The sequence below is a fragment of the Falco punctatus genome (genome assembly GCF_963210335.1).
Source record: "Falco punctatus genome assembly, chromosome: 7".
Classification (NCBI taxonomy): Eukaryota; Metazoa; Chordata; class Aves; order Falconiformes; family Falconidae; genus Falco; species Falco punctatus.
In genome coordinates, this window is record NC_137587.1 from 72,128,127 (window position 1) to 72,155,642 (window position 27,516).

General features: G+C 46.9%; 1 long non-coding RNA gene across 1 annotated transcript in view; it reads right to left on the reverse strand.

The window, feature by feature from the left end:
• LOC308067040 overlaps positions 1-27,516 on the reverse strand; it is a 48,099-nt gene that overhangs the window by 19,586 nt on the left and 997 nt on the right. Inside the window, exon 2 of the long non-coding RNA XR_013929419.1 lies at positions 309-26,803. This is a non-coding gene — a long non-coding RNA (uncharacterized lncRNA). The remainder of the gene's footprint in view (positions 1-308; positions 26,804-27,516) is intronic.

A 27,516-nucleotide genomic window follows, 5' to 3' on the forward strand; every position in this document is an offset into this window, starting at 1 on the left:
TCAAAAGTAAAACACACCCTTTATCAGCCCCCTTCACGCTCGCAGACCTGCTTACAGTAGAAAGGGTTCGTTATGTTACTTGAATGGCTGAGCAGGACAAGAGAAAATACAGCCTCCACTCAAGGAAGGTGATAAGTGCTCTGAGCTCAGAAATAGCATCAGAGAGGGGTACATGGGGGTGGGCAGCCAGCTGGAACAGCAAGGGCAGTGAAAACATACTCCCTACACATGGTATGGCAACACTGACCCTGTAGTTGGAAAGGAATACAGGTACAACAATTTAAAAACAAGAAAGCAAGCAAACTCACCCATTTGGTGTTGAAGGGCAGGCAGAGAGAGGGAAGGAAACCGCGCTGCTCCATCAGCAAGGGTAAGTGATGAGCATCCACATTTACTCTCAACAGTACCATCTGAGGTAGTCCCCTCTCGAGAGCCAGTCCTGCCTTCGCTCTCCACCCAGTCAGTCTTCCAGGGCCCAGCTGTGTCCCTTTCCTGACCAGGGAGAGGATGGAGGGGTCTCCCAACAGAGCCAAACATCCCAGCCGGCAGGACGGTCAGATGCATCTGGAGGACCTCTCAAAGACTGAACAAAAAGAAAAAAAAAAACAACAGAGGGGAAAAAAGCCCTAAACATTCTCAGACCAACCCATAACAAAAGATTGTCAGGTTCCTTTGCTGAAGCAAAAAAAAACCCAAATCTGAAAACATTTTTCAGAGCCAACCACACAGACTGGCCAACCCAAAAGGAAATTCATTTGGTTTTGGTTTCAGAAGCTCTTGTGCAGTTAAAAAAATGTCAGCCAGCTAAATTTCCAAATGAAATGGCTCTTCAAAATGAAAAGTTCGGCAATTTTGGTTTTAAAAAAGTCAGAAATGACTGCAGCTCTAATCCCATACAAGTGCTGGGTGCTTTTCCCTCCATGAAATGACTTGCTGAATTTGACCAGAATTTTGCAGATACTTTTGCTCAACTCTACATGGCTCAGTCCAGTGACAAAGCACCTTCAAATTCAAGTCCTTTCAGAGGAGCAGTGACCCACAGGGAAGCTCCCTAAGCCTTGAGAAACCCACTGTGGCAGCAGACAGGCACAGTTTGAAACAGGTGCTAGCAACTTTCAGCTTCCTTCTGGTGACCCAGCTTGCAGCAATGCCCAGTCGTGTCTCTCCTGCCAGTGCTCTCTCACCTCTGCACCCATTATTTCACTGTGAGATGGGCTGTAAAGCCAGTGGAGCTTCTGGGTTTGAGTGTTCAGGCTATGATTTATCATAAGTCTTTAAAAATTGGAAAGTGAAGCAATTGTCCTTTCCAAAAAGCATTTATGCTCCCCCCTTGCACCCATATGGGCTTGTTATGTTAAGGCTGCTCATAAAACCTGCTTGGACCAGCCTGACACTTAACCTTGGTTTCTGAAACGATGCTGAACACAGTTTGTCTTTGTCTGTGCTTGAGGCGAGGCTGTGTTAGCACCAGTTCTGCAGCTCTCACCGCTGACAACCATTGTCCAAAATGAGTCTTTCCTTCAGTATGCAGTGGGGCTCTAACGGATGTAAAACAGCCCCAACCACTCACGTTTGTTTGTGAAGACTTTCTAAAACGAACTCCAGATGCCAGCCCAAATGTCTCATGTATTTTCCACTTCAATTATAATTGTTGGTGCTGCAGATCTCTTCATACAATCAGCTGCAGGTCCTGCCCTAGAATCAGCTGCTTTTCAGAGCACAGGCAGGGGGGAGAGATTCCTTTATACAACATCTCTGGTGTGATCATCTTGCCCAAAAGATCCCACAGACAAAGGCAGAGAGACAGCAAATTCATCTACCACAAATTCACTTGTGCCTGATGTGACAAGCTGATCAGAAAGCGTGTGTGTCCTCCTCATGGCAAAGGTCTCTCTTAAGTCAGTTAAGCGTCTCTTCCCTTTCTCTTCACAGGGTTTTTATTACTACAAACCATTAAAACACTGCCAAGATGGCCATGAATTAAAACACACATTTTCTCAGCATGAAGCTCCAGTCCCATATGTTTGGCAATGCCCCAAAGTCATCCGCTGTAACGCTTTCGCAGACATCTACCTAGACCAGCCCCATACTCTCTCAGCATCCTCCCACGCCTTTGAGGTGCACTCCCATCCCTGCCTGTCAATCAAGAGGGCACCAACACAGAAATGCCTTGACAAGACCAGCAGGAGATTCCACACTAGGATGGCTGGGACATGGTAGCTGTGGGGATGCTGCCCTAGGGGAAAAGGCTTCTAAGCACAGCTGAGACGTGGCAGTGCCATAGACCGCTGCCTCTTTATCTGGGTGGGAATCTGTGCCCTCTGCGGCTTGCCCAAGGTCAAGGAGGAGAAGGAGCCTGCCCTCCACCCCCTGCATCTCCTCACCAAGTGAGCTGTCTAGACAATCCTCCCCACTGGGCAGCTGGGGATGCCGAGGGCCCTTCCATGCATGGGAGTATTCAGGAATTCCTCTTGCAATTAATTCTACATCATCCCCAAAATAGCATTCCTGTGCAAAGGAGCTTAGAAAGCGGAGTGCCACAGAGCAGCAATTAAGGGGCAAAGACAGACTACAAAGGGAGGCATTGCAGGTCACACCTGCGCTGCATCAGAGCTGTGCTGGGAGAAAGCCCTTACCAAGCTCCAGAGGGAACAGCAGCTCCCAAGTCAAACCCAAGTAATAAGACAACCTTGTAGGGGGAAAGATTAATCATTATTGGCAGCCAAGAATGTGCAAGTCTAACAAAAGCCAAAGGTTTTTTTATTACAGTCCAACTGCAGCTGGGAAGACAACGTTAGCTAAGAATCGTTAAACCTATTGCAAGAATAAATTTTCTTTGAATCAAACCATAAAATGGGAGTAAAATCCTCTTAAGCCAGTGACAGCTCCTAATGGAACAGACATTATTATTTTTTTGCAAACCAAAAAAAAATTAATAAAATTGCTTTAGATTATTAAGTGAATAGATTAGGCTCCAAAATGGAAAATATTTACTCAAGCAAAACCTGCTTAATTTAATACCTGCCTCAATTAATTTTTAAGTTTGGGATTATAATTGAACAGAATAATGACATTTTCTGCCTGTACAAATAGGGATTTCTGAACTCTATTTGCCTAGAATTCAGGCAGGAGAAGAAGTACCTAGGAAAGCTTTACCTTGCTAACCCCCAGGTAACATCAGTGCTGCTGCACACGCCAGTAATGAGTTTGGCAACTTATGAAAGCCTGGAAGATAGAAGGTGATGCCAAGGTCCCTTCTCACAGCTGATCATTAACTTCCCTGAAACATCTGACCAGGAGGTCACTACCGATATTATAAAATACGAAAAATATTACAGAAAAAACTAAGTCATTTCCTTGGTGAATGTGGAGGCAGAACACCAAGTTAAATGCAAGATGAACTTGCGTTTCAGTTCTTCAGCATGCAGGGGATATCCGCTGGCAGCGTGGGCTTTGATCCATCTGCCAGACCTGGGATGGATGAAGAGAGTTCAACAGCTCCCTGCAAAGGTCTGTGAGTTTGCTCCTGAATGAAGACCTCAGCTGGACACCGGTTCCAAAGCTGAAGCACAGGCAATCACTCCTTTTACAGGCCAACGCAACTGGCTGGAGCTCTCAGTCTGAGAGCTGCTGACAGCAATTTTATGTAGTTACTGCTTTTAGGGCAAGCTCGGTGCACTGCTCCCTCAGTGCTTTCCCCTCTCTGCAAGGGAGTGGGAGAGGTGGGAAGGGAGGGGAACACCAAACTCCAGCATTCACACTGGCTCTGTACAGCCAGGTGGGAAAATAAGCCTGAACAATCACTTCTCCGGGGCTGGCAGTGCAAGGGGAGAGCTGCATCCTGTGGTCAGGAAGCTTTCTGCACAGCTGGACACCTGCTCCTCTAAGCCCTCCACTCTTGAGAAGTGGATCATCTTCTAATTTTAATCTACAAGCCATTACGTCTGTTAGATCCAATTCCCCAGACCTCACGGCGGTTCTGCCCACTAGGAGCTTGGTGGGGTATGTAGTGGTCACAGAGTACTCCTAAAGCAAATCTTGTATATTCTGAGAGAAAGAGCTTCCAAGTAAAAGCATGTAAACACACTTGTCCTTCACAAAGCTCGCCATGCTCTGCAGGTCAGGGTACATCGAACTTTTCTGAACAAGACATTGGACAATCTGTCTTCCTCAGCCTTCCTTGGCTGCTCTCCCTTCCCCCTCTTCAGAGGGTATCTTTAGATGCTCAGACCTTCCAGGCCTCTAAAAGGTTACCTGATCTAGACACAGGCTCTGCACAGTGGATTTGATCCCACTGAAAAGTCTGTCTCTACAGAAGTCATCCACTGCCCAAAGGCTGTAAATCACTGCTGTTGCACTGTCTTCCCCCTCACTTATCTTTTTTCTAAAAAAATCCCTCCCCAAAGCCAAACTAACATATGTACGAACGTACTGAAATGCTTGGTAACTGCTATACACACCCACTTGCTAACCCCATCACTTGCACAATGCATGGTTTTCCTACAGACGAAGGCTCCCAGAGCAGTTCCTCACCCCACTGGCATTGCTCAAAAGCAGGGCATGTGTCACCGGTAGGGTTTGCCCTGGGAAGAACATGGCCCTTGGCTGGCAGCTGGCAACCAACTCTGATAACCTGCTCCTGGTTCCCCTGGTGTCAGAAGCACACACTGCACAATAAGAGTGCAGAAGAGAAAGATTTGATTAAAAAGCTTCCTTCCTGGAAGCAATTCTGATCCTGGCTTGACCAGCTCATACTCAGCCCTGACAGCGTATACTTCAGTGTACGTATAAAGCCTTTGGGGAGGAAGATGAAAAAGTATAAGGGTTTTATTAGACATAGACTTTGCCGGCATATCAGAGCTCTGTTGCTTGTGTTTTCAAGACAGGAACCTTATTAACAAGTGCCAGTGGGCGCAGCAGGCTCCTGCAGGCCCTCCACCAGCATTACTGGTGCAGGTCTGCTTGCATGTTGTGCAGAAGGGTCAGTGGGGACAAAAATGGGAGAGAGAGAAGTGGATTCAATACTTAAATCTTCCTTACTTTCAAGTGAAAATGTGGAAGGTCAGATGACAGCAACAGAGAAGGTGAGGAGAACTTTAGACCCAAACAGCACTTAAATCCAGGTAAGAAATAGGAAGTCTGCAGCAACAGGAGAATCAGAGAGTCCATCAGAAATAGCCGTTAATCACAAGTCAGGAGCAAGAAAGTCCGGAGCTAGTCAGGAAGCAACACGTCACTAGGATTATGGACAAATCTTACAAGGCAGCTGTAATTCTGAAGGCCTGAGGAGTCAAATTGTGATCAAAGAGCCATGCAGGCATAAGAGGAAACAGCATGGAAACCAGAATCCTTCTCCCACAGGCAAACAGAGGTGAATTACAGCACAGCAGACCCTTCCCAAACCACCCCCTAGGTCCCAAAAGCAATTGATAGAGGCCTGCGCACATGATGCTGACTGACAAGCCTGCAAGATTGTCTGTGGGAAAGGAACGAGAGGGGTAATTTTATTGTCATGTACCACAGGGGGGTGTAAGTAAAATCACAGCATGAGAAAATGACAGTGTATCTGTCTTAGGTCATTTACATGCCCAGATAATCTGTGGGAGGAGAGCCAAAGTTGCTACATTTGACAGAGGCAACACAACAGCAATGTGCCTGGGAAACGGAAGCTTACACAGAAGATTTGCAAGCCCTAAAACCAATCTCATGTTCACTGCTCCCAGAAACCAAAATGACCAGACTTAATAATTTAGGCTTCCAAACGATTATGCTTTCCTTCCTCATTATAGGCTGTATAATGGTCTCATCTTGCTGAGCATGCTGCAAGAACGCTACAGAGGGACAGTCCCATGCTCAGAAGTGTACTACATCCCAAGGACATGCTTAGAGCCCACAAAGACACCGTACGCAGGTGAAGGAGTACTAACAGGCATAAAGGCAGATGCTGGGTAGCAGTTTCAGGCTTCAAGTACATGGCTGTTGGGAGGCAGTATAGCACAGTGGCTTTTATGAGGGACCTGGAAGAGCGAGAAAATGCTTTGTTAGTGTTTACAGGTTGCTCCTCCACTGCAGAGGGAGTAACGTGGGAGAATCATGCAGTGGCGTGTTAGAACTGGCATGGCTGGCAGACAGACAGGACTTAGTATCTCTGTAGTGGAAAGTTTTTATGAGATGGTTAGATGAGGCAGGGCCAGAAGAATAAGCTGTGTGTAGAAGACACACACACTTCACAGCTTACATGAGGGAGACAATTGCAGGAGTGGTGAGACACGCTCTGCAGGACCCTTTAACATTGCACAGTCAGAGGCTCCCAGTGAAAATCCCGATAACAAAGGCATGTGGTACTCTGTGCAGAACTGATAAGTGTGGCAGAAATCTGATTGCACAGAAACCCTGGGCATCCCAAAGGGATTTCAGCTGGGTACACGGGGAGGAAGAGTTGGATCTTAGAGATATTCTGCAGGAAGAACCAGCTAGTTTTCAGCAGGGCCCAGATACGGGCATTTAGAGAGAGGTAAAGTCAAGGAGGACCAAAGGGTTGAACAGATAGTAAGAAACAGACATCCAGAAAGGTAGCAGGGAAGAACAACCACAAGAAGATTTAAAACTCCACTTTGATTGTGCTGAGCTGAAGTCAGTAGGTGGGTGTCCACAAAGTGCTGGCAGAAAGACAGACTACAAATTAATTTGAACAGTGCCGGACAGGCTAGGAGGAAAACAATTGCTCTGTGAGCCAATGTGAGGAGATTATATATGCAAAATTTGTAAATAAGGTCAGCCAGAGAGGGAATGCAGAGGAGGGAAAGAGAAGGGCTGGGCGAATGGCCGAGGATGGAGCAGGTGAAGTAGCTGGCAGTACTTGAAGACTGTCAAGCAGGACAGGCACAGCCTTAGATACATCACTGTGGGGGCAACCCTGTCCTACTCTGCAAGCAAAGGAGAAAAAACATACCTCCACCAGCTGATCTGTTCCTTGGGGGCACATGTGTCATACCAGCTACTGGTAAGAAAACTAGAAAGGGCTCGGGAAGCTGCTGGGTTCCACTTCTCCGAAGGTGATTCTCTGCCTCGGTTTCCCTGGAGCTGCCTGCAAGTGCGGGCCAACACCTGGCTCTTGCGGCAGCAGAGACTTCACCTGAAGGGTTTCCCCAGGGACAAGAGGTGTCTTCCAGCAGTTAGGGGCTGTCTTCTCATTTGAGTGTTTGGCAGCTATCTTGCAAGAAGGGGCAGTAAAGCCCCTCCAGAGACAGCTATAAGGTCACCACCAAACCCAAAGACAGGGCAAAACACCTTGTTGGTAGCTGTAGACTGGAAAAGACAACAACACAGCTGTAGCTGGCCGAGAGTTGTGCTGGGAAACTGAACCTACCCAGCGCTAGTCAGCTGCTACCCAGGTGCTGGAAGAGACAGAGCTCATGTTTGTGATGTGCACAGGCAGGAGCAGTGGGATCCTGAAAGTCACAATCGACCCTAGATTACACAGCCAGCTGGCCAGATGCTGCATTTTGAAATTGCCTATTTACCTGAGAGCACTGGCTGGAAAGCATAAGGCAGCATGCAGAGAATGTCCACGTTAACTTGTCACTGGCAATGGCCTCTCATTTATCAGGAAGGGATTCAGGCAATTTACAGGGGATGTGGGGGTTTCACAGGTGTTAGGCAGTCACCCAGAAAGCTCAAGACAACAAAAAGATTCTGAAAAAAAGAGGATCCATTTCTAGCCACAGAGAGGCTCTCTGCAAGTCCAGCAGGCCCCAGGTAGTGATGGGAAAGGGGGGTTGGAAAGGGACCAGTGGGACAACAGTCACAAGAACAAAAGGGCTGTATTAAGAGGACCTATTCTGGCTCTTAAATCAGGTTTAAGCAACTTTGCTGCTGCCTAATCTATATGATTAACTATATGATGACTAATAATGAGTCGTACATTTGACAATCTGGAAATGCCTGGCCAAGTCAATGGAGAAGAGTGTGAGACACTTACTCCTTAAGTAACTGGTCTAGACATTATTCTGTTTCTGTCTGCGTGTGCATGGCAAAGGCAAACAGCTTTTAGGTTCAAGGTACACAAACCCTGATGGAAGCAAGATATTACACAGTCTTGATTCATAAATGAACCATGCCAAAAGTGATGGTCTCCCCCCAAGCCTTGCAAGTCAGTAAATGGAAACTTCTCAGAAAGTGTCCCTTGCTGACTGACAGGTACAGGGTGAGCAGCATTAACATCTCTTTTTGGCACAAAACCCATAGACAAAGTTAAGTGAGCTAGTTCTAGTGGGTGAGTAGCAGAGGATATCTGAAAGCCAGGCTCCAAGAAATGCAGAATTACAGTCAGAACAAGTTGGCCTGGTCTCTCCAGACTGTCTGCTTACCTATCCAGCAATTCAGAGATTTTTTTACACAACTTAATTTACAAAGAGAATCGAGTCTGCAAAGTACAGTTTTGTCCAAATTTCTGTTACAAGACTTCATCAGATCACTCCAGACTCTGAGAGCACTGTCTCTGCACAGTAATAGCCATTATCCCCAAGCTTTATGTGTGTTTATGTTACCCTTCCATTTTCCCTTCAGATATGACAAGCAATTCTTAGAAAATATGTTATAAACTCTCATGCTCTGGAGTTCTGTCACCTTTGATTGTACTCATTTGAGCCCAAGGATGTAGTTTCAAAGTAAATCAATAAACAACACTTAAAAAGGTCCTACAGACACAAGCTGGGTGCAATACCACAGCCCTCCTTTCCCCCAGTTACCTCTGCTTTGCTTCTCCAGCCTGGATCACTGTTTTAGACAAGATGAGTGCAAACCAACCAAATAAATGGGTGAAATCCAAACAGTAAAACACTTCCCAAAGCCCCCAGTGCTGCTTTACAGTATGGGAGTATGGGCTAGGGTCTGCCTTGCAGTTGGAAGGGCACCTCCAGTGTTCAGAAGTCCCTGTAGTCACCAAATCAGCATGACTGCTTGCCACCATGCTGATCTGGGCTGGTGTGAGGGTCTCTCACAGCACACCAAGAGGGATACACTTCCTTGTCAGCCTGCTGTACCCATGGGTGGGCTGCAGCCAGAGTCTCCTGACTGCTACAGATGGTCCTGGAAATACCTGAGGCAAAATCTCATTGCCAGTGAGGGACTAGGATGGCAAATCTGGAAAGCCTGGATTCAGAAAGGGGCCAGAGATCTCCCACTCTTACTGAAGACATTTAGGGGCCCTCAGCCTTGCTATCACACAGAGGATAACACATCCAAGTAGAGCATATCTACAGATTTACTTGGGAACCCCAGGGGAATACGTATATTCCCCCTTAATCCCTATTTACATTGCTTGTGGTTCCTCGTACTCTCCACAGTTCCAACAGCCATACAGCACAGGATCTGCTCCTTGGTAGCCTTCCAAGAAGCCAACAAGGTTGTACCTCCTCACACAGCTCCTCCAAGCTGAATTGTAACAGACCCCATCAGCGCAGTATGGACTGCTGGCTAAACACTTCATCAAGGAACAGCTGAGAGGTGGGTTATTCATCATGTGGAGCTGTCCTGCTCTCCAGGATCAATGCAGCACACGGGGCGAGGGTAAACTCCTGGAGAAACCCCTGACAGAAGCCTACTTGAATGCACTTGCAGAAGGATTTACAGAGCAAATTAACGCCACTGGTTGAATTATTTGAATTGGGGGTTTTTAATTTCAAAATCTCCAAAGGCTGTGACCCTGAGGCAGCAATGCCTCAGCTAGAGAGGAGGGCTGCTGCCTGCACACTATGGGAATACCCCCTTCACTCTGCCACCTAACAACTGTTGTGCTTTTTTTTAACCTAACTGCATTTCCAACTGAGATCTCCATTACCTGTTCCAGTGTGCTGTGTGGTATTGGCGTGTCTGTCTGGAGTTTCCTTGGGCTGACTCAAGACATCTGCTTGCTGTTCCCAGTTCTGCTGCTTTCTCTCACCGTAAAAGAAACAAATTATTCAGGCTGAAAGTGATCTCTCATTTTGGTTGTCTGCATGTTTTGGTCTCTGTTCAGTGCCTCTGTGCCCTGCTTCCAAATCCAGCATTGTCAGTGCAGAGCCTGATCAGGGGAATTTACACCTGCAAAACGTACAACCTATATGCTCTTCACAAGCAGTGACACAGCCCAGCTCTGGCTGAGAGAGCTTTGAAAGAGCCTCCCACACAACATGCTGGCACAGTGAAGCTCCTCCTAGGGAGATGCAGGACAAGCAGGCCCCATGTCTCAAGCTGCCTTTGAGACTGCAGCACAGGCGTTCAGCACAAATACTTTCAGTGAACAAGAGGCTCTAAGCAGCATTTTCTTGTGATTCAGAGAGAGATCCTACAGACTCTGCTTCCCTTTTTAGCGTGGTCTGTCCTCGCTCCTCAGCATCTCTGTGCTGGCCCCCAGAGCTATTACTCCTTGCAGGTAAGATGGGATGCAGTGGTTGGTATCTCAGAAAAGCTCTGCAGTATCACAGCCTGGAAGGAAGGTTTCTCTGAGCTGAGTGACACAATTGCCAGAGGCCATACCCGTGACATTCCTGGTGTTCAGATCCTTCCCTGCCTAGCACCAGGCAACTGAACAGCACACAACACTGCAGTGCCTCAGTCTCTCTACGCTTCCAGTGCAGGGTTCCCTGACCCTCATTCGGGCAAAAATCAAATTCAAAAAGGCCAAATTCTTCCCAGTTTCCATCCAAAGCAGCACCTTGTCCCCGCACACCCCTGCAGAGCAAGGGAAACCCATCACACCCTGCCCAGGTTTGCTGAGCCCAGTTATGCGGCCCCAGTGCCACACTTCCTGCCAGAGCCTGTTTCCCTGCTGTTCAGGGACCATCTTCTGCTCTGGGTGCCTACAGCACTGAGCACCTTTAGGGTGCTCAAACACAGGGTAATTCAGTAACACAAGTGATCACTCACATTATCTGCAACTTGAACGAAACTCTTATCAAGTCAGTGTTGCAGACACACTCATTCAGGGCACAGCTACAGTGCCTGGGGCTTGAGACCTTTGCACGCTCACTCTCTCTGGCTGTTAAGAGAGTCAGGTGGTGTCATTCCTAGAAGGTGAATAAATTATTATTGCAAATTACTCTGATGAAGTGGCTTTTATTAGAAAGCCAGACACAAAGGGAGCTTGCTGATTGGCTAGCAGTGATGTCATACCCCGCACAGCACTCAAATGCAGAGATACGAATTTTCTCGTCTGTATTTTGTGTATAATTTTCATTTTCTACTGGCAATAAAGACTCACCAGCAGAGCCTTTCACCCCGTGAGTGTGGTGGGGGGTCTGTACTTCTCAAATGGCTGATGAAAGCAAAGCGGCCTTTGTTCCTCTGTCTTGCAATGAACCTAAGGCTAACAGTTTTCACCCACAAAGGCACTGTGTTTTATTGCTCTATTACAAACCCCACCACTCAATTTTCTTAGGTGGGTAGCAGACAAATTGGCATTTTTTGGCTTGCATGTACCTACAATCATTCTGATTGCAGAGATTTTGCTGTTTACAAGCTGAAGCTTAAAGTGCAAATAAAGTAACAGCCTGGGTATCATTCTGATCCTCAGCAAAAGGCAAGACTGGGGTTTTGGAAACAGCCAGGCAGCAAAATCCAAATTAATTATTTATTTTGCAAGTTTCACATCTTGTTTTTTCCTCCCTGCAAAGCCACTATGAAATTCTCAGTGAGCTCTGTCAGCGAGGCAGACTCAGTGACCTCAGATAGAGCACACTGTGCACTGCCATTTCTCTTCCCTAACTGAATGTCCCATCGAACTTACAACATCTACCCAGCAAATGTTCCAGCCTTAATCATTTCTGGATGCAAACAGGCATGCTGGTACAGCTCAAATAGTAGAACCCTGTGTGGACAGCAAGCATGAAAGCACCACTTGCCTCACTGAACTGGAATGAACTTTCACATTCAAGCAGCTCTGCGGAGCATGCCTCTCCAGGCTGCGGTCAGCTCTGCAGCTTTCCCAGGCAACGCTGCTGCGGTTCGGGGCTCCAGCCCCTGCCGAATACGGACACGGGCGGAGTGGAAGGTTTTACGTACCTGCTGCTTCCTCCCTCCGTTATGTACCACTGAGGTGTAAATTTTGCCAGGAAGGCCAAGTGTAACATTTCCAGCACCAGGAACAAGCTCTTGCTTGTGCTGTACAAACACTGCGCTCTCCTCTAACACACACAGCACAAATCCTGAGCTGACCTACACAGCTTGCCTATTCCCTGTTGATTATGGCTCTAAAGTCATTTGTTCTACAAGGGTAGAAAACAAAACACATCTATCATTTGAATGATGTCCTGGAAACCCCAGACAGTTGCACTGATGAAACTGAACACTGTGGACTGCTGGAGAGCTCAAGCATAGTTAGATCTGTGTTTGCAGTCCTGGGGTCAAGACTCTCTGCAACATCATCAGCTCCACTTTATTCCAGGTGGCTTGAAGTTGGAAATCATTGTCTCTTATCACCCAAAGATTTGCTGAGCAGCCTGCCCTTTGCAGATAACAGCAGCTGCCCTCAGACTTCTAGGCGCTGGATCTGAGGCTTTTGAAGTCCTGAGGGTGAAGGTGCAAGAACAAGCATCCAGGAAAGAGAGAGCCTGACTCTGAATCAGAGTTAAAAAGGAACATGAAGGCAGAAATCCTAGGAGAGGATGCTGTCTGACTAAGACACATGGTCAGCATCAGCAAAAAGGGTATGGGCTTTCAGGTTTAAGACATGGAACAGATTCAAGACACTTCTTTTAGATTTGACCTCCTTTCCTGTTTGAGGAAGCCAGTGAAGAGGAGACAGAGCCATGAATCTTGGATCCAGTCCCTGCTTTGCCGATGCCTGGCTTCGCCTAACCTCCGTCTTTGCTTTTACCACTCCACATGTAGAACAGAGGGTCATTAAAAGCATCAGAAGAATCTCAAGCAAAACAATTTTATTGTTTTTAAGAGCTTTGTTATAGCAGCTCTGGAGTTCTGACTTGGACCACCACAGACCAGAGGCAGGAAGCTCAGGAAAGCCTTTGGATATTGAATTCCTGTTCAGAACCATATCACATTCCAAAATTGCAACGACTGGCCAAAAAAAGAAGCCTGCGTAGAACAAAGCACACCCATGCAGACAGTGCAGACAACAAAATGATCACGGTGAGCCTAACTCTGCTTCTTCCCTTCCTCACACAGAGTAATAGCCTTGCTCTCCTCTTTGATTTCAGCAGCATTATTTCCCCCCATGAAGCAGCCAGGCTCTGGAGAAGAACACAGTCACACTTGCCTTACAACAGGAGTCCCTCTATCGCTTGGCTTTTTAATGAAGTTGGGGGTTGATGTATAAGCCAGTCCCTCCCTTTCACTTGAGGACACTATTAGAATCACGTCTGGATTATAATACCCAGTAAGCTGTTCTGGGGTGATATGAATCAAAGCCCTGAAAGCAGGATTCTGTTTAATTAATCGTGGCTGACAGATGAAGGTATTGATCGTAGATTGAGAGGTTCAGGATTGGCCCGGGGGATAATTATTGCAGGGCACACTGTGTTAGGGTGATATTTTTTAATTTCTAGCGATGTGGGAGGGAAGCAGGGAGGAAATAAGTGAATAATTGCAGCTAATTAGAACTTGTGTGTGCATCCCAAATTAATTTGTTTGAATAATCAACCAACAACAGTCTGATCCAAAAGAAAAAGGAAACAACTGCCCAGAGAGATCTAGAATGCTCCCATAAATTCTTCAGTGCCACATCTGGGACAAACGTTTTACAGAACCCAGGCCCTAAACCCAGAAGGGGAAATGGACAAGATTACTGAGTGAAAACACTTGCTTTTGCCCAAGATGTATGATAAATAGCAGAGACTAGGTGAAGCTGAAAGATGGCAGGGAGTGCAGGATAGCGGATGATGCTCTTGCCTTAACCTTCCTGCTACCCTGCAGCACGCTGCCTCCCACCAGCCACCGCCTTCACAGGTGGGACATCAAACCCGCCAACGGGGAGATACGGGGGGCCTGCAGGGGGATCAGGCATGCAACTGCTGTCGCTGCGGGGATAATAAAAGGTATCTAGGCTAGCAGGGAGGGCAGATGGAGGCAAAGCTGCAGCTAGCAATCTGTGTGCACACACCGACCAACCCACTGCTCCCTGTCCACAGGATCCCCATAATCTCCCAAGGCAGACCTGCTGTTTCAAACACTCTCATCACTAACACAGCAGGGGCAGCTAAGAAGAGAGAGTGAATGATCTAGCAGGGGGTTAATAAAAGGACTGACGCAGAACAAAAAAGCCTGTCAGTCGCCATAAGATGTGCTCTCCACCCTTCCACTCCCCAGGAAATTAAAAACTGTAGCCTGTGGTGTACACCATTTTCTCAGCAGGACTGGACGGGGCAATGGGATGTGGAAGGCTAGGATGGGAAGGGGGAACTTGGGAGTCAAATGTTTGTCCCAGCCATTGTTTCTGATGCGATATATCAAGTGTTGTTATTCTAAAGAACCACATTACCTCTAAACCCGACAAGACCAAGACACACTTCTGTGTGCTGTTGCTAGCAGCTCCTCCGGGAGAAAGTTCACTAGATCTGGCCAGGCCGCTCTGCCTGACACCACAGAAACCATGCTAGCACGTTTCCATGGAAATGGGAGGAGAACAAATGCCTGTGACATGATACACCTTTTCTGATGTAGATTTGGACCATTTCTAACATCCCTTCCTACTGACAACCTTCAGGACCAGGTATTTTGCAGGCACAACCGAAACAGAAGAAGGGGGGAAAAAAAATATCAGATTGCATTAAACAAAACCCACCATCCTTTCTGGTGAGCAGTAGCTGAACTTGAAAGCACATCAATCCGCCGAAAACATCCTTCAAGGCAACGAGGCCTCCACACTAAATGTGACCTGCAAATGTGCAGGCTCCTGGTTTCTCACAAGGGGATAGTGACGATCTGTTCCCTCCCCTCCTCGGGCTCTTTCACGTAAAGTTGCCAGCGCTGTTTTTCCCCCTCCAAAGGAACGACCCCTCTCCGCGCGGGGGTGAATCCCCGCGGCAGGTTTCCTGCCCGGCGCGGCGCACGGCTGCGGGCTCCCCGGCGGGGCCGGGCTGCGCAGTGCGGGGCCGCAGCGCCCCCTCCCGCGGGGCGCCGTCCCAGCCCGCCCGCTCCGCCACCGCCAGCGCCGCCGCCGGCACCGCCAGCACCGCAGCCCACACGCCCCCGTGGCTCTCGGGGTGCTGCCCTGTCCGCCCCCGGGTCCCAGCCTCTGCCAGGCACGCATCGCCCAGCGTGCCGAGCTGGCGCTCCACACGGGCTGATCCCGGCAGCACCCAAAGTAGCAGTAACTTCTACCCACTGTGGCCAAGGCCAGCAGCATTTTGGCAAGCAGAGGCAGAAATCTCTGCCCGCCTACACTTTCTATCAGTTGCTGGGCACTTCAGATAAAGACAAGCTCTGTTCACGGAGCCTTTGCTGGGGGCCTGAGTTTGGCATCCACCAGAGGAGCACGGAGTAAAGCAATTATCCCTCTCTTGGACACTGGTCCCTGCTCATCACCTAAGGTCTGAACTGCATCTCTCAGTGTGCCGAGCAGCCAGAGTAACTCACCGGTCTGCTCTGGCACCATCATCGCAGAGAATTTATAAAGCCTCTCTCAGCAGCTGGACCCTGCCTGACACTGCCCCTGGGCCCTGCTCCAGCGTCTCAGTGCCCACACCGCAGCCCAGCCCACCCTGGGACCTTACCCCTCAACCCACCGGTACAGCAGCCTAGCACACTTTAGGAGAAGAAATACAAGAGATCTTTTGCAAAACCAAAGGCAAAGCAATGACAAGTTTTGTCTCTGTAGGGAGTTTGCTTGGTTTGCTTGGGATTATTATCATTTTAAAGGACAAGTTACTGCTCCTAGTGCTGGGAGCCAAGGATATGAATAAAAGAGCTTCATGAATACAGATATGCTGCATAGACAGAATAAATAAAGCTCATCTACAGTTGTCATTTTACTTTCCAAGTGGGTGAAAACAAGGTGTCCCATCCCCAGGAGATCCAGAAAGGACTCCAGCCCCTTCATTAGACACAAAGAAGAGGCTGGACATTAAATACTGCCTGAGATGCCAGGCCTGGCTGAGTGCTCCCATGCTGTCAGGACAGCGATGTGTTGAAGGTAGCCTTCCTCCATAGGGAACATCATTCCCAAAAAGGAAAGGTTTTCTGGCTGCCATGAAAACACTTGAAAAGTGGAAACAGTTCTGCCCTTCCTCAGTGCAAGGGACTAAAGGAGGTGCCAGCATTAGAGCCAAAGCTGGCTACACCCACAGGACTTTCAGCAGCACACTATGGCTGCTGGAATAAAGTCAGCAAAAGAAATTACAGATGAAATAAAAGGGCGTTTTGATTGACCAGAACATTTCACTTGGCACAAAAGAAAATGAGAAGCCCAGAGGTCCCTATGCGCAAGAAGCAGCAGCACTGCACCATGTCCCAGCCCTGCTCTCCCCAGTGCGGGCACTCATAGCATCTGGCCAGATGTGCTGTCAGGCCCTACCCTGGCTCATGCACCAGCACCTGCCACTAAAAAATGTCTTTTTTGTCATATTCCTTCCTGTCACATTCATCTTTGACACCAAAAATAAACACCACATCTCTTACAACATGTTATATATTCTTACAGATCTGTGCTGTGGCACTCCGAGCACAGCCAAGCCACCCCCTGTGCCACCAGCCTTGTTTTGCACACCACCTGAACTCAGCTGGGTTGGCACCGAAGGGATTTTCTCCAGGCTTGGGAAGATATATTCCTTCCTTCCCTGCTGTTGTGAAAACACTGGTGCGTGCTGCGTGGGAGGCTAGATGTGGGTGAGTGCAAGCCAGTCTTGTGATGACAGGGGGTTGGCTTACGTGAGGTTGTAATGGGGCTGACAGCCTGTTCCATGCTCTACGGCAGGCTGGTAGGCTACGCTCCTCCTACGTGCTCCTGAGCAAGCCCCAGGAGTCTGAGTATTTCACTGTCCTCCAAGTCTCATTCGTCTTACCTTGCAGTGAGTGTACGTATTCGTGGTTTCAGTGAAATATATAACTCTCCACTGCTAGGCTGTATGAACAAGAATATCTGCTCAACAGATTCTGCCAGCTTCCAAGTGCATGATTTATCCACAAAAAAAACAATCTAACTGACAGGATCTCCTGGTGGTAGTTCCAGGTGGCCTTTTGTGTGCCGGTGATAGGAGGTTTAGGGTTTAGGTTTCGGAAGAGCCAGTGGTTCTTCCACCACTGCTGGCTGTGGTAACATTTTAAAGCATCAGCTTCAGGGCATACAGATACCAAACTCTTAAGTAAATTCCCCTTTTGGTGTTCTAGGTTGAGGAACAGGTCAAGTCCGTATTGCCTAAAGGAGACATGGGCAAGGTCCACATGCCCCTGCCTCTATCACTGAAGATACAGTCACGGACTGTGACACCAAACATAGTGCCATGCTGCCACGCCCACCCGTGACAGTCCCAAAGACTGTCCTATATTCACTTTGCCTCCCACAGCTGTATTTAAGAGAGCAGTGATCATCCCAGCTGCCGGAGTGGCACTACCATGGCAATAACTTCAGGAGGGTGATGGTGATGCTGTCCTGACAGCTCTCCTGGCTGAACCATCGCCAGTGCCCCCACCTACTCAGTCACTTTGGTCTGGATAGGCTCCAAAACTGCCTCTTCCACTGCCGCCCACAGCTCCCCTCCCGAGCACAGACTGGCTGTTATTCCATCCAAATGAATCCCAGTAACATGAGGACACTTGCGGCACCAGCTTTTCAGATACTCAAGTTTACAGTTTATCCCTCCAGAGCGACATGAAAACACATGAAAAACAAAACACACAGAGTTAACAAAAGGAACCTTAAAAAGGTATTTTCTGCTTTAGGTAGCTGCAGAGATTAACAGATCTAGATTAACTAGGCTTAGGTCAGTTTTGTCTGAGATACACAGGTCCCTTTCCTTGCTTTGTCCTTCTGACTCTCCCCTTCTCAAAAACACCTCATCAGAGGTGCCATGCAACTCCCAGGTCAGTCTTTCCAGAGGGCTGCACTATCTTATTTGTTGAAGTATCTGTAGGCAGTAAGTGGGACTTCTCTGGTGCCCCTCAGTCTTGACAGAGTAGCAAATATTCGCAATTGTAAATCTGTCCTTCACTTCCACACATTCCTCCTACCTGCACCCAAAGTGGGCATACAGTTTGGCTGATGCTCTCTTTTTCTGCATTTCCTTTTACTCAGAATAAAGATCTCATTTTACTGTTGCCTTGCTGTATTTATGATCTGCAAGGCTGCTCAGGGTCCCAACTGTGTACACTGGTGTCCTTTCCTTGTCAGATAGATATAAGCCACAGCATGCCATTTCAGCAAAGTAAGCCACAGGCATTTGGGGTGCACTAACAGTGGCATTTTACAACTGCTCCTTGGGGACTTGAGCTCCTTCTTCTTAGAAGACCTTCTGTCCCTGAAATACAGTTTGAACTTTTCATGAGATCACAACTGCTAAACATTCCTGTGCTATTTAGAGGTATTTTTGCTCTGTTGATAGTGGTGACACGAACAGAAAAGCCACTGCTCTCCTGCCACTACATTTACTGGCAGCAGATGACACCATCACCACTCAGTATCGCTGTACTAGTGCACTGAGGGGTAAGACCTGCTGTGAGCCAGGTGCATCGTGTTGATGTAAATTCCTCCCTAACAGTTGTCTCTTTGGTAGGGCTAACTAAAGGTTTGCAGATACTTGAAAGGTTTGGAAGGAACCTGGATTTCACACATCCTATCGGTCTCAGAACTGGCTTATTATCAGTGGATAGGCAGCACACACCTTGCTGGGGTCCAGTCAGTTCCCAGCCTCAGGAAGGCAGGTCTCTGCTGCAGGCTATTACAGCAAACTAGAATTTAATTTTAAATTTATTCCCCTAGCTCTTATTAGCAGACTAATGAGTTTGTGATTATGATCTGCTGCAGCTTCTGTCTTGAAGACGTCTCTGCACCTGGCTGCAGAATGTCATCGGGTAAAACACTGACTCCTGCAGGTCCTATTAACATGGCCTGCTGCACTGCTGATATACTGGATAATCTGAATGGGAAATCCTTCCCTTGGGGTGAAGGGTGGCATCTCCCTCCTCATTTTACAAAAAAAGTCAAGGGGAAAATTCCTGAAGGCTGCTGCTGGCCTGAGAAATGAACCTAAATCCTTGCTCAGAGGGATTCAAGTTTCGCTCCTGTCCATAGCATCTGCCAAACAGGACATGCAGCACCAAGCAGCCCTGTGTGAAGCAGGGCAGAACCTAGTCCTGCCTCTCCCTTGGTCCTTACCTGTGACCCGTGAGCAGCACGGGGCTCACAACTGTTACTCACTGCCCCACAAGGCAAAAGTTCTTATTTCAGTTGAAACATTGAAAGTTGATGAGAATCTGACAGTCCGCGGTTAAGCCACACTAGAGTGCCAGCTGGGAAGTGGGTGGAAATGAATCTTTTGTCAAATAGTTAAACTCCACTTTCTCCAAATTAATTAATTCACAAAGAACATAGCCCTTCATGGATTTCAGAGTTGAAAACAAAACCAGTTGTGCCTCTCCCTACATTATCTGTCCATCGTACCACAAAGAGCAGAGGAGCTCAGTCAGTTGTTACTCACGTGATCAAATCACAGTGGAAAAAAGAAAAGCCCCTGCCTTGGCTTTCAATTTACCTGAGGTTCTGAACTGCCCCACATCTATTTTTCTACAGTTACACCCAAATATTTGGTTCTGCCTTTTATTTGGAGCTGCTGTACAGGGCCATGACCCCAGCCTTCAGGGAGCAGCCAGCAGCCCCACCACAGGCTCGCTTGCCTGGCAGTCAAGGCACAACCCAGTTCTATTTTCAGACAGAATTTACCTCAGTTTGTATTAAATGCCAGGTGTCTGTTTGATATCTCTGCCACAGTGGCAACTCTCAGATCACAATTGGTTTCCCATGGACAAGATCCAAGGAGTGACGGATGGCTGGATGTGTGCCCAGCTGAAAGCTCAAGAGCCTAACAGTGAGAAGCATCTCCGCACCTGTGTCTCCAGCTGAACTTGACGGAGATAGTAACGTGCACCGCCACTGAAAACCCAGCTGTCCTCAGGCTCCTGCTCCTCATCTGGTAGCACAGCCTGTCAGGCTCATCTACTTTGATAATCTCCAAGTCTGGTCATCAGGTGCTTAGTCCATAACTGTGCCTTTCCCGGCTGAGCGCCCCGTGCAGCTGCCCAGACCTGTCTTTCTCACCTTCAACTGCCAGCTAAGTGCTAAATCAGTAGCAGTCTCCAAAGAGTTATCAGCTGCCTTCCTGTAAGGGAGCTCTGTTTGGGAAGAGTTTCCCCACACACCTCTCCTCCCTATTTGGCATCTCGGGACTTCAGTGCAAATAAAAGCCGTGCTTAGTAACACCTCTCCCCTTCAGACCAGGACATAAGACAGTCATGGCACATCAGATGACAGACCCACGGAGCCCATTATCTCACCTCTGACAGCAGGGAATAGCGTGGTGCCTGGGAAAGGCAGAGCAAGCCATCACTCACCGCTCACCCTCAAGACACAGAGGATTCACAGCCCTCTGTGGCACCGCTCTAGAGCACCTCCGCTCAAGGCTGAAGGGTCCCTGTTTATTCAACCTCCCCTTGCACAGAAGCTACTCCAGGTCAACAATCATCCTTATTGCTCTTCCCTGAACATTTTTAATACTATGTAGTTTTTGAGGTTGATGGGCAACCAAAATTGTCCCTGTAAGCCTGTGTTTGGCTAAAGTGAGTGTTCTGTCAAAGAGGGTTTAGCAGCTGACTGTCTCAGGAGCAAGTCACTGAAAAGTTTAAGTGTTTCCTTCAGGGATGAATGACCTCCTCTAGATAGCAAATGGAGCGGTCACTCACTGCTGAGGTCATCTGCTGCATGTGTGATGTTTCAGTAAGAGGCAAAAAGGGTAAGAAAAAAGTGACGTGGTGATCTGTCTTGGTCACTGCTGAGAAGGGAAATTTCACAGCAGTCACTTCTGAAATCCAGAAAGCAACAGAGGTAGAAAAAGATCAGTTTGCTTTCTTCTATACATTTGTAAAGATTAAGGAGAAAGAGTCTTTCTCAGTATGTCCACCACAGAGAGGCTTTTGGTGCCTTCTCTCTTCTCTTTAGCCCATTTGCCTACTGAACCTCATCTTCCAGAGTACTGGAATTGGCATTGTGGGCCACCAGTGCTATGGGCAGAAAAGCCACCCCTGCAAGAGGGACGCACTTTGCTCTAAGGCAGTGAGAAAAACAACGCAATCACCCAAATTAGCCTGAAGATACTGCAGGAAAGCATTCAATCCTGCAGCATTAATGAAGCATAATCTCTGAGCTCACAGAATGAAGATGGCATAAATCGTATGCAGACTTTCTAAAGGAGCCTGATTGTCTCTAGAGCCTGATCTGGTTAGTCACCCATACGACCACAAAGCAATTTCCCTGGGAATCTACCTGGTTTTCAGTTCAATCTTTCAATTAGCTGCCCCTCCTTGTCACACACATTGCCTAGCCCAGAGGCAATGCATCCTCACAAGATGTACAGGTGCCACAAAACTACAAACAAAAAAGGAATTTCATGCTCACAGAGCCTCAGCAATATCTATACACTCACTTAAGTAAAAACAGACCTCAAATAATATTTATAACAGGACAGATTGTGTTCTGCATTTCTATGATTTCCAGTGTTTTATAGTTTTGTTTCCAGAGCATAAGACATTTTCTTGAAGTCCCGTTCACGCCCTTCCCCAAACAGTCAGTTTCACCACCACCATCCTTCTGCACCTCCTCTTTGTTTTATAAAACATCTTCTGAGTGTTCTGACTGTGCATCACTTTTCTTGGCCATTTCTTTCTAAATAAGTTTCTACTTCTCTACTCATTTCTTTTTGTGGAAGAGGTTAGAGACCTCTTCTGCCAATCAAGACAAATCTGGTTCCATGCGCAGCCACAATTACTATCACTAGCTTCATTTTATACCAAACACTCCAGGTCTTATGTCTCCTGTCATTCACACAGGAGGAAAATACCAGGGACAACTTTGTCAAAGCAAAGGCTAAAATCTACAGGACACAGCTTTGCTAGGGACTGCTACTTAGGAGTTGTGTTGGTTAACACATGACATGGTGATGTATGTGAGTAGTTTACAATACAAACTATGAAATACACAAATAGTTTTGGCAGTCTCACCAGTGACATTCTGAAACAACTGCCTCTCAGCAGACCAATACACAAATGTATTGCAAAATCTGATTCGAGGCTTCAGTTAGCATGTTAAATTATGCCTAGCTTACAATATTGCAAAAGGCACATCCTATCAGTCAGCAGATCAGCCATCCGTGAGAAAGCAGAACCGCACACCTGATCGCTACAGCTTTGAACTCCTGTTCTTTGAGTTGTAGCACAGTCTGCGCTCACCTTACTGGAAGGTGCTAAGGAAGAGACAGGCCTCAGGAGGGTGGAGCAAAGGTGGCCCCGGGGCTGTTCTGATTAAGCACTGCGTGGTGAGGGCCCACCCAGGGACACACTGTAAGGCAGGATCTACGAGGATCAGCGTGTAGTTGATGTAACCATCACCTTATGTTGTCCCCACCCAACGTAATTCTGCCACAGTTGCGTGCATGAGTGGAATGGCAAAATGGCAGGTGAGCCCACGGGAGGGAACTGCTCCCCACAAAGACACATCCTGTGCTCAAGGTCCAGACTGTGGCTATACCAGACACACATGCCACACACTGAATAAGAAACAGGGTGAGGGGAAAAAGCCATTTTCATACAACAATGCTAGCAAGAGTGTATTCTTGCTGGTCAAACTGTGTGGCGCTCAGCCAGAGATTATGCCTTTTCCCTCCCTCACGCTGGCAGAAATCTGACCTAAGGCTATCCTGCCCCTCCTCAGGCCTCTGTGTACAGCGCTGCAAGCAGGCCGACCTCAAGGACAGCAAATCCATTGACCTCTGTTCTAGTCTCTCCAGACCTCCCTAAATCTTCCATAGCCTTCTGCCACAGCAAGGGCTTCAAATACAGCATAAAGGGCTGCAAATCAAAGGCTTCTCAGAGATGCAGCTTCTAGGAGTTTTCTTGAACGGTAACAGAAATAAATGTCGCGCTTCCGACATGTAATTTTGCTGATGGGGTTGTACTATGCCAGTTTGTTAGTTTGAGGTATATGATGAGGTAGCAATGATGTTTTAGCAACACCCTTTGTATCACAGTAGTGAGGTCAGATTTGAAAGACACCAAACATTTCAAGGCACATTGACTACCAATGACACCAGCACTGCTGTTAATGCTGAAATTATGTTAATAGAAACCGTAACCTATATCATACAGAATCCAAAGTATCCATTATGAGATACAATCCACATAACACTTACCAATGAGTATGCAAATTGGATGGATTTAGGGGACTAAAGAATAACTCTCGAAATACTCTTTAGTCCCCTAAATCCATCCAATTTGCATACTCATTGGTAAGTTCCTTAAAAAAAAGAACTTTTCAGAGTTCCTTTCCAAAGATAAGATTGGGCATCTGTCATTCATTTTCTATCTTGCCAAAGAAGTTGAGAATACAGGAAAGCACTTAAAGGATTGCTCTGGCCATATGCACTGCCTATATATAAGATATATACCCGTCCTTTCTTCTGGGCAGTATACAACGCCACCTTTAATACATCTAATAACTCTCAGGTGACTGTCTACAGGGCCAAATTTGACAGAGAAGCGCGTTTAGCTGGCCTGTTCTCCAGCTCACAGCACCTGAAAGTGTTGCAGTTGGTGCAGCTGTACTTGGAGTCTCACAGGGGCTAGAATGGAAATGCAGTCAAGACATCTTCATACCAGTTTTCTCCCTTACTGATGATACTTTCCTAATCTTTCTTCTTCCCCCAACATTTTTAGTTCTTGCACCTCTGTTGATTTGAACCAAAACCAAAGTGATTGTTCCTGAGCTCAAGCAGTCACTGCCACGAACTCTAATTGCTGAGGGAGTTCACCAGCACACGAGGTGGTTAACGCTTGCTCCAGTTCCTGTGTATTCTGCTGGAAGCCAGGCTGAGCAACACAGGGTGTGAGCAATCAGCACTGCAAAATCCAGCAATTTGGCTCAAATTGGAAGAAATGCATAATTTTGGATCTGGATGTTCCCAGCTCCAGCACTGGTGTCTCAGCCAAGATGGAAGCCATTCCACCCCCTGCTACCGAGTTCTCAAAAAAATGGAAGATGGTAAGGCCTACGAGCAAGGCAGATTTATAATCATGAGACAGGGCGGGATGGAAAAGAGGATCTCTGCACAGAAGCACTCACTTCTGCAACAGCAAATCTCTCTAATGTGGTGGTTCAGATTCTGCAGAATATCCAAACAACTGGCATCTGACAGCTTCATACTAGGCATTTCTTCCAAACTCTAATTCTGGGTACAGACTATGCTGATACTAATTAAGTAATTTAAACTGGAACTTGCATCTTTCCAGTGAGATTCTACTTTTGAAGCACCACACTACCAAGGAGTGTTTTGCAACTGCCAAGACATGAAAGCCTGTTTGTTATTAACACATCACTATATAATTAGGGGACTTAGCAGGGGGCTGGGTATTCACATGTTCTTTTTCCTCTGTTGCTGACAGTGCTAGATGAAAGTCTCTACGTATCCCGTTAGGTGACAAGTGAAAATGAGTTCTACGGCCAAAACTAAGCAATTTGGCACAATTTAGTTGAGAGCTGGCATTTTCTGCTCAAGAAGGGCCCAGAATTGGAACAGCACGAGGTGTTACAGATCAAGATTGAGATGCGCTGGCCAAGCTGCGCAGGTGTCTTATGGAGCCGAGCTGCAGTGGGTGCTGAAGTCCAGGACTGAGATATGTTGGCAGAGCTCAGATGGGGAATGTTGCCCAGATTCTGAGAACAACACAGAGCCCGTATTTTAATTAGAGCTCCTCTGCTCATCTGCATGGCTCAGCACAAACTCTCATCTTCTGAATTTTCCAAGCCTTTATGCAAAAAGCCTACCTTTCACTTTTTCCTACTCGTCCCCCAATGAGGACACACCAGTAGTGACCACTCATGCCCATGTATTCCGCTGTTGGCTCTCATTAGATGTCACGGGTCAAGCAGCAGAAACGTATGCACTAATTTCATACTGTCCATATATGGACTGATATATGGATCCCACTGTAAAGAGTTTCCAACAGGTCAAACAAGGCCTGTAATCAAAGACAGGAGGCTGTGGGTTTTCAGGAAGAAGTCTGATAGCAGAGAAGGCATGATGACACACAGGTGACTGAGCTGGACACAGAAAACCTGAATAACTGACTTCATGAAGCCTGGGGAACACAGAGAGAAGCAGCAATACAATGGAAGTGTTGGATAGGCCAGGAGGTAACAGGACTGCAAGCATCTGCAATGCAAATCCTGCCTGGAGTACTGCCTAATGTTTATTAGCTATAGCTAAAGATTCGATCCCAGGCATCACAGATACGCATGACCGATTCCAGCAACAATACAGGAATTCATAGTTTGCGAAAAACTCCTCCTCTTTCCGCATTGTGTACGGGCCTACAGCTTAAGCTGGCCAAAGTAGGTCACAGGGAATGAGTTCATTTGAATATGTAAATTCAACCTAACAAGGAGTAAAGACAACTGCTTCAAGCTTGTGAGTTCAGACTCAGAAAAATGGGTTTTCATAGCTCTTCTGGGAACTGGAAGCTTAGCTTTGGCTTTCACCCCTCCCTGCCGTTTCCTCCCCTTGCCCATCTTCATCGCCTTTCCTCTTGCCTCTGACCTAATAAGCATCTGACAAACACCCCCCCCCCCCATTTCTAGGAACCGAACCCGTGGTCAGAAAAGCGTACTCAGTAAGGTCATTAAAAAGCTCACACAGAAAGGTTTGTCAGCTCTGAGTGGTCACTGAGAGCATGTGCCACGTGTGCAACTCTCCATAGCTAATTTTCAAACAAGCAAGAAAACTCATCTTTTGTCTGTCTCCTGCAAAGTCTTTTTTCCCCCCTTTTTTCTTTTTTTCTTTGCTAAAGGGAAGTTCCGTTTCAAATAACTGGACTGATTAAAACCACTGTCCCTCTACCACCACCCCCAGTCACAAGCAGCTCATACCATGAAACAGTGTCAAGAAAAGGATTTCTTATACAAAGGACTTCACATAACCAGGGAGAAGAAACAAAGGAAAAATGTTAACATTTTTATTTAACTCTTTTCTAAACACATTAACTCTTACCTTTCTCTTCCTATGCTTTTAATGAAAGTATTCCTGTGAAAACTTTTTAAATCAGAGTCATATTTTTGAAATTACACACTGAAGCAGAAGTAATCAGCTTGCTATTTCCATAATTAAACAGGTATTTAATTAATACCTTTTACTCAGCCTGAGTCAACTCCTATGAACACAATAGTCCTGCATCCCTCCCCGTTACCTCTAACTTAAATTTATGAGGCTTTGCGTGGCTCAAGGGAAGGAGATAAGAGGCCGAATTTCAGTTTAACCGCTGACAGTTTCACCTCTAAATGGCTTAAAACAAATGTCGGCCAAGAAATTGTTGTTTAGCTCTTTTAACTGAAGAGGTTCTCCAAGAGAACTTCTTTTCTTTTTCTAAACCTTTTATTTTTTGGGGGGAGGTACAAAGACCATAAAACAAATCTTTTTGGTTACCTTTGTAGTCTCATTCAAGCCCACTGACAAAACCGTTCATGGCAATTGAACACCAGCAGTTTACAGAGGCTAAGCAATGGTGTTTCCTCCTGAGCAGCTTAAATTTTGATGACGTGGAAACTGTACCTGTTCTGGGAGTAAAAAAAAGACAACTTTAGTCTTCAGGGCAACAACACAGAACACTGCATTAGCATCAGATGAAAAACTAATCACCCCAAAATGGAATCGCAGCTTAATTCCCCAAAGTGTTGCTGGATTAGATAGGTTACCTGCTTGCAGCCTAACCCTCTGATGACACAGTACTAATAATGGGGTCCTCAAGCTGTGACAACCCTATGGGTTGTGGCTGCCTTATGGGCACGTCTAATTATGATGTTCTGTGACAAGGCTATAAATACACATGCTCCCACAGGTGAAGACCTGATTGTAGTGAGCAGCAAGGGGTTCTGGCAGGTATTTGCTCTGTCCTCACACAGCGTAGCACTGCCTGCTCAAACTGGAGGGCTGTTTATAACTGTGAGAGCCTCACAGGCCTATACTCTGGGGAGTGTGAGAGTACAGAAGCAAGCAAGATTTCATTTCACATATAGATCAAACGTTAGCAGGAAAAGTGCCAAAGGGAAAAAAGAGTAAATTTGTTCAAATGAAAAAGCCTACTGACAAAACCCAAAGACCACCTGAGCAAAGGCAAAAGGGGATTACATATTAACACACCAAGTCTGGTGGGCTGAACATAGGCCTGAGAGGAGATGAAGATAATCACTCGTTTACAGGGCCTTAAGCAGGTAGTTATTTGAGGAGAAAGAACTCTGAAGGCTTTTTTAAAGAAAAGGGAAGGTGGCTA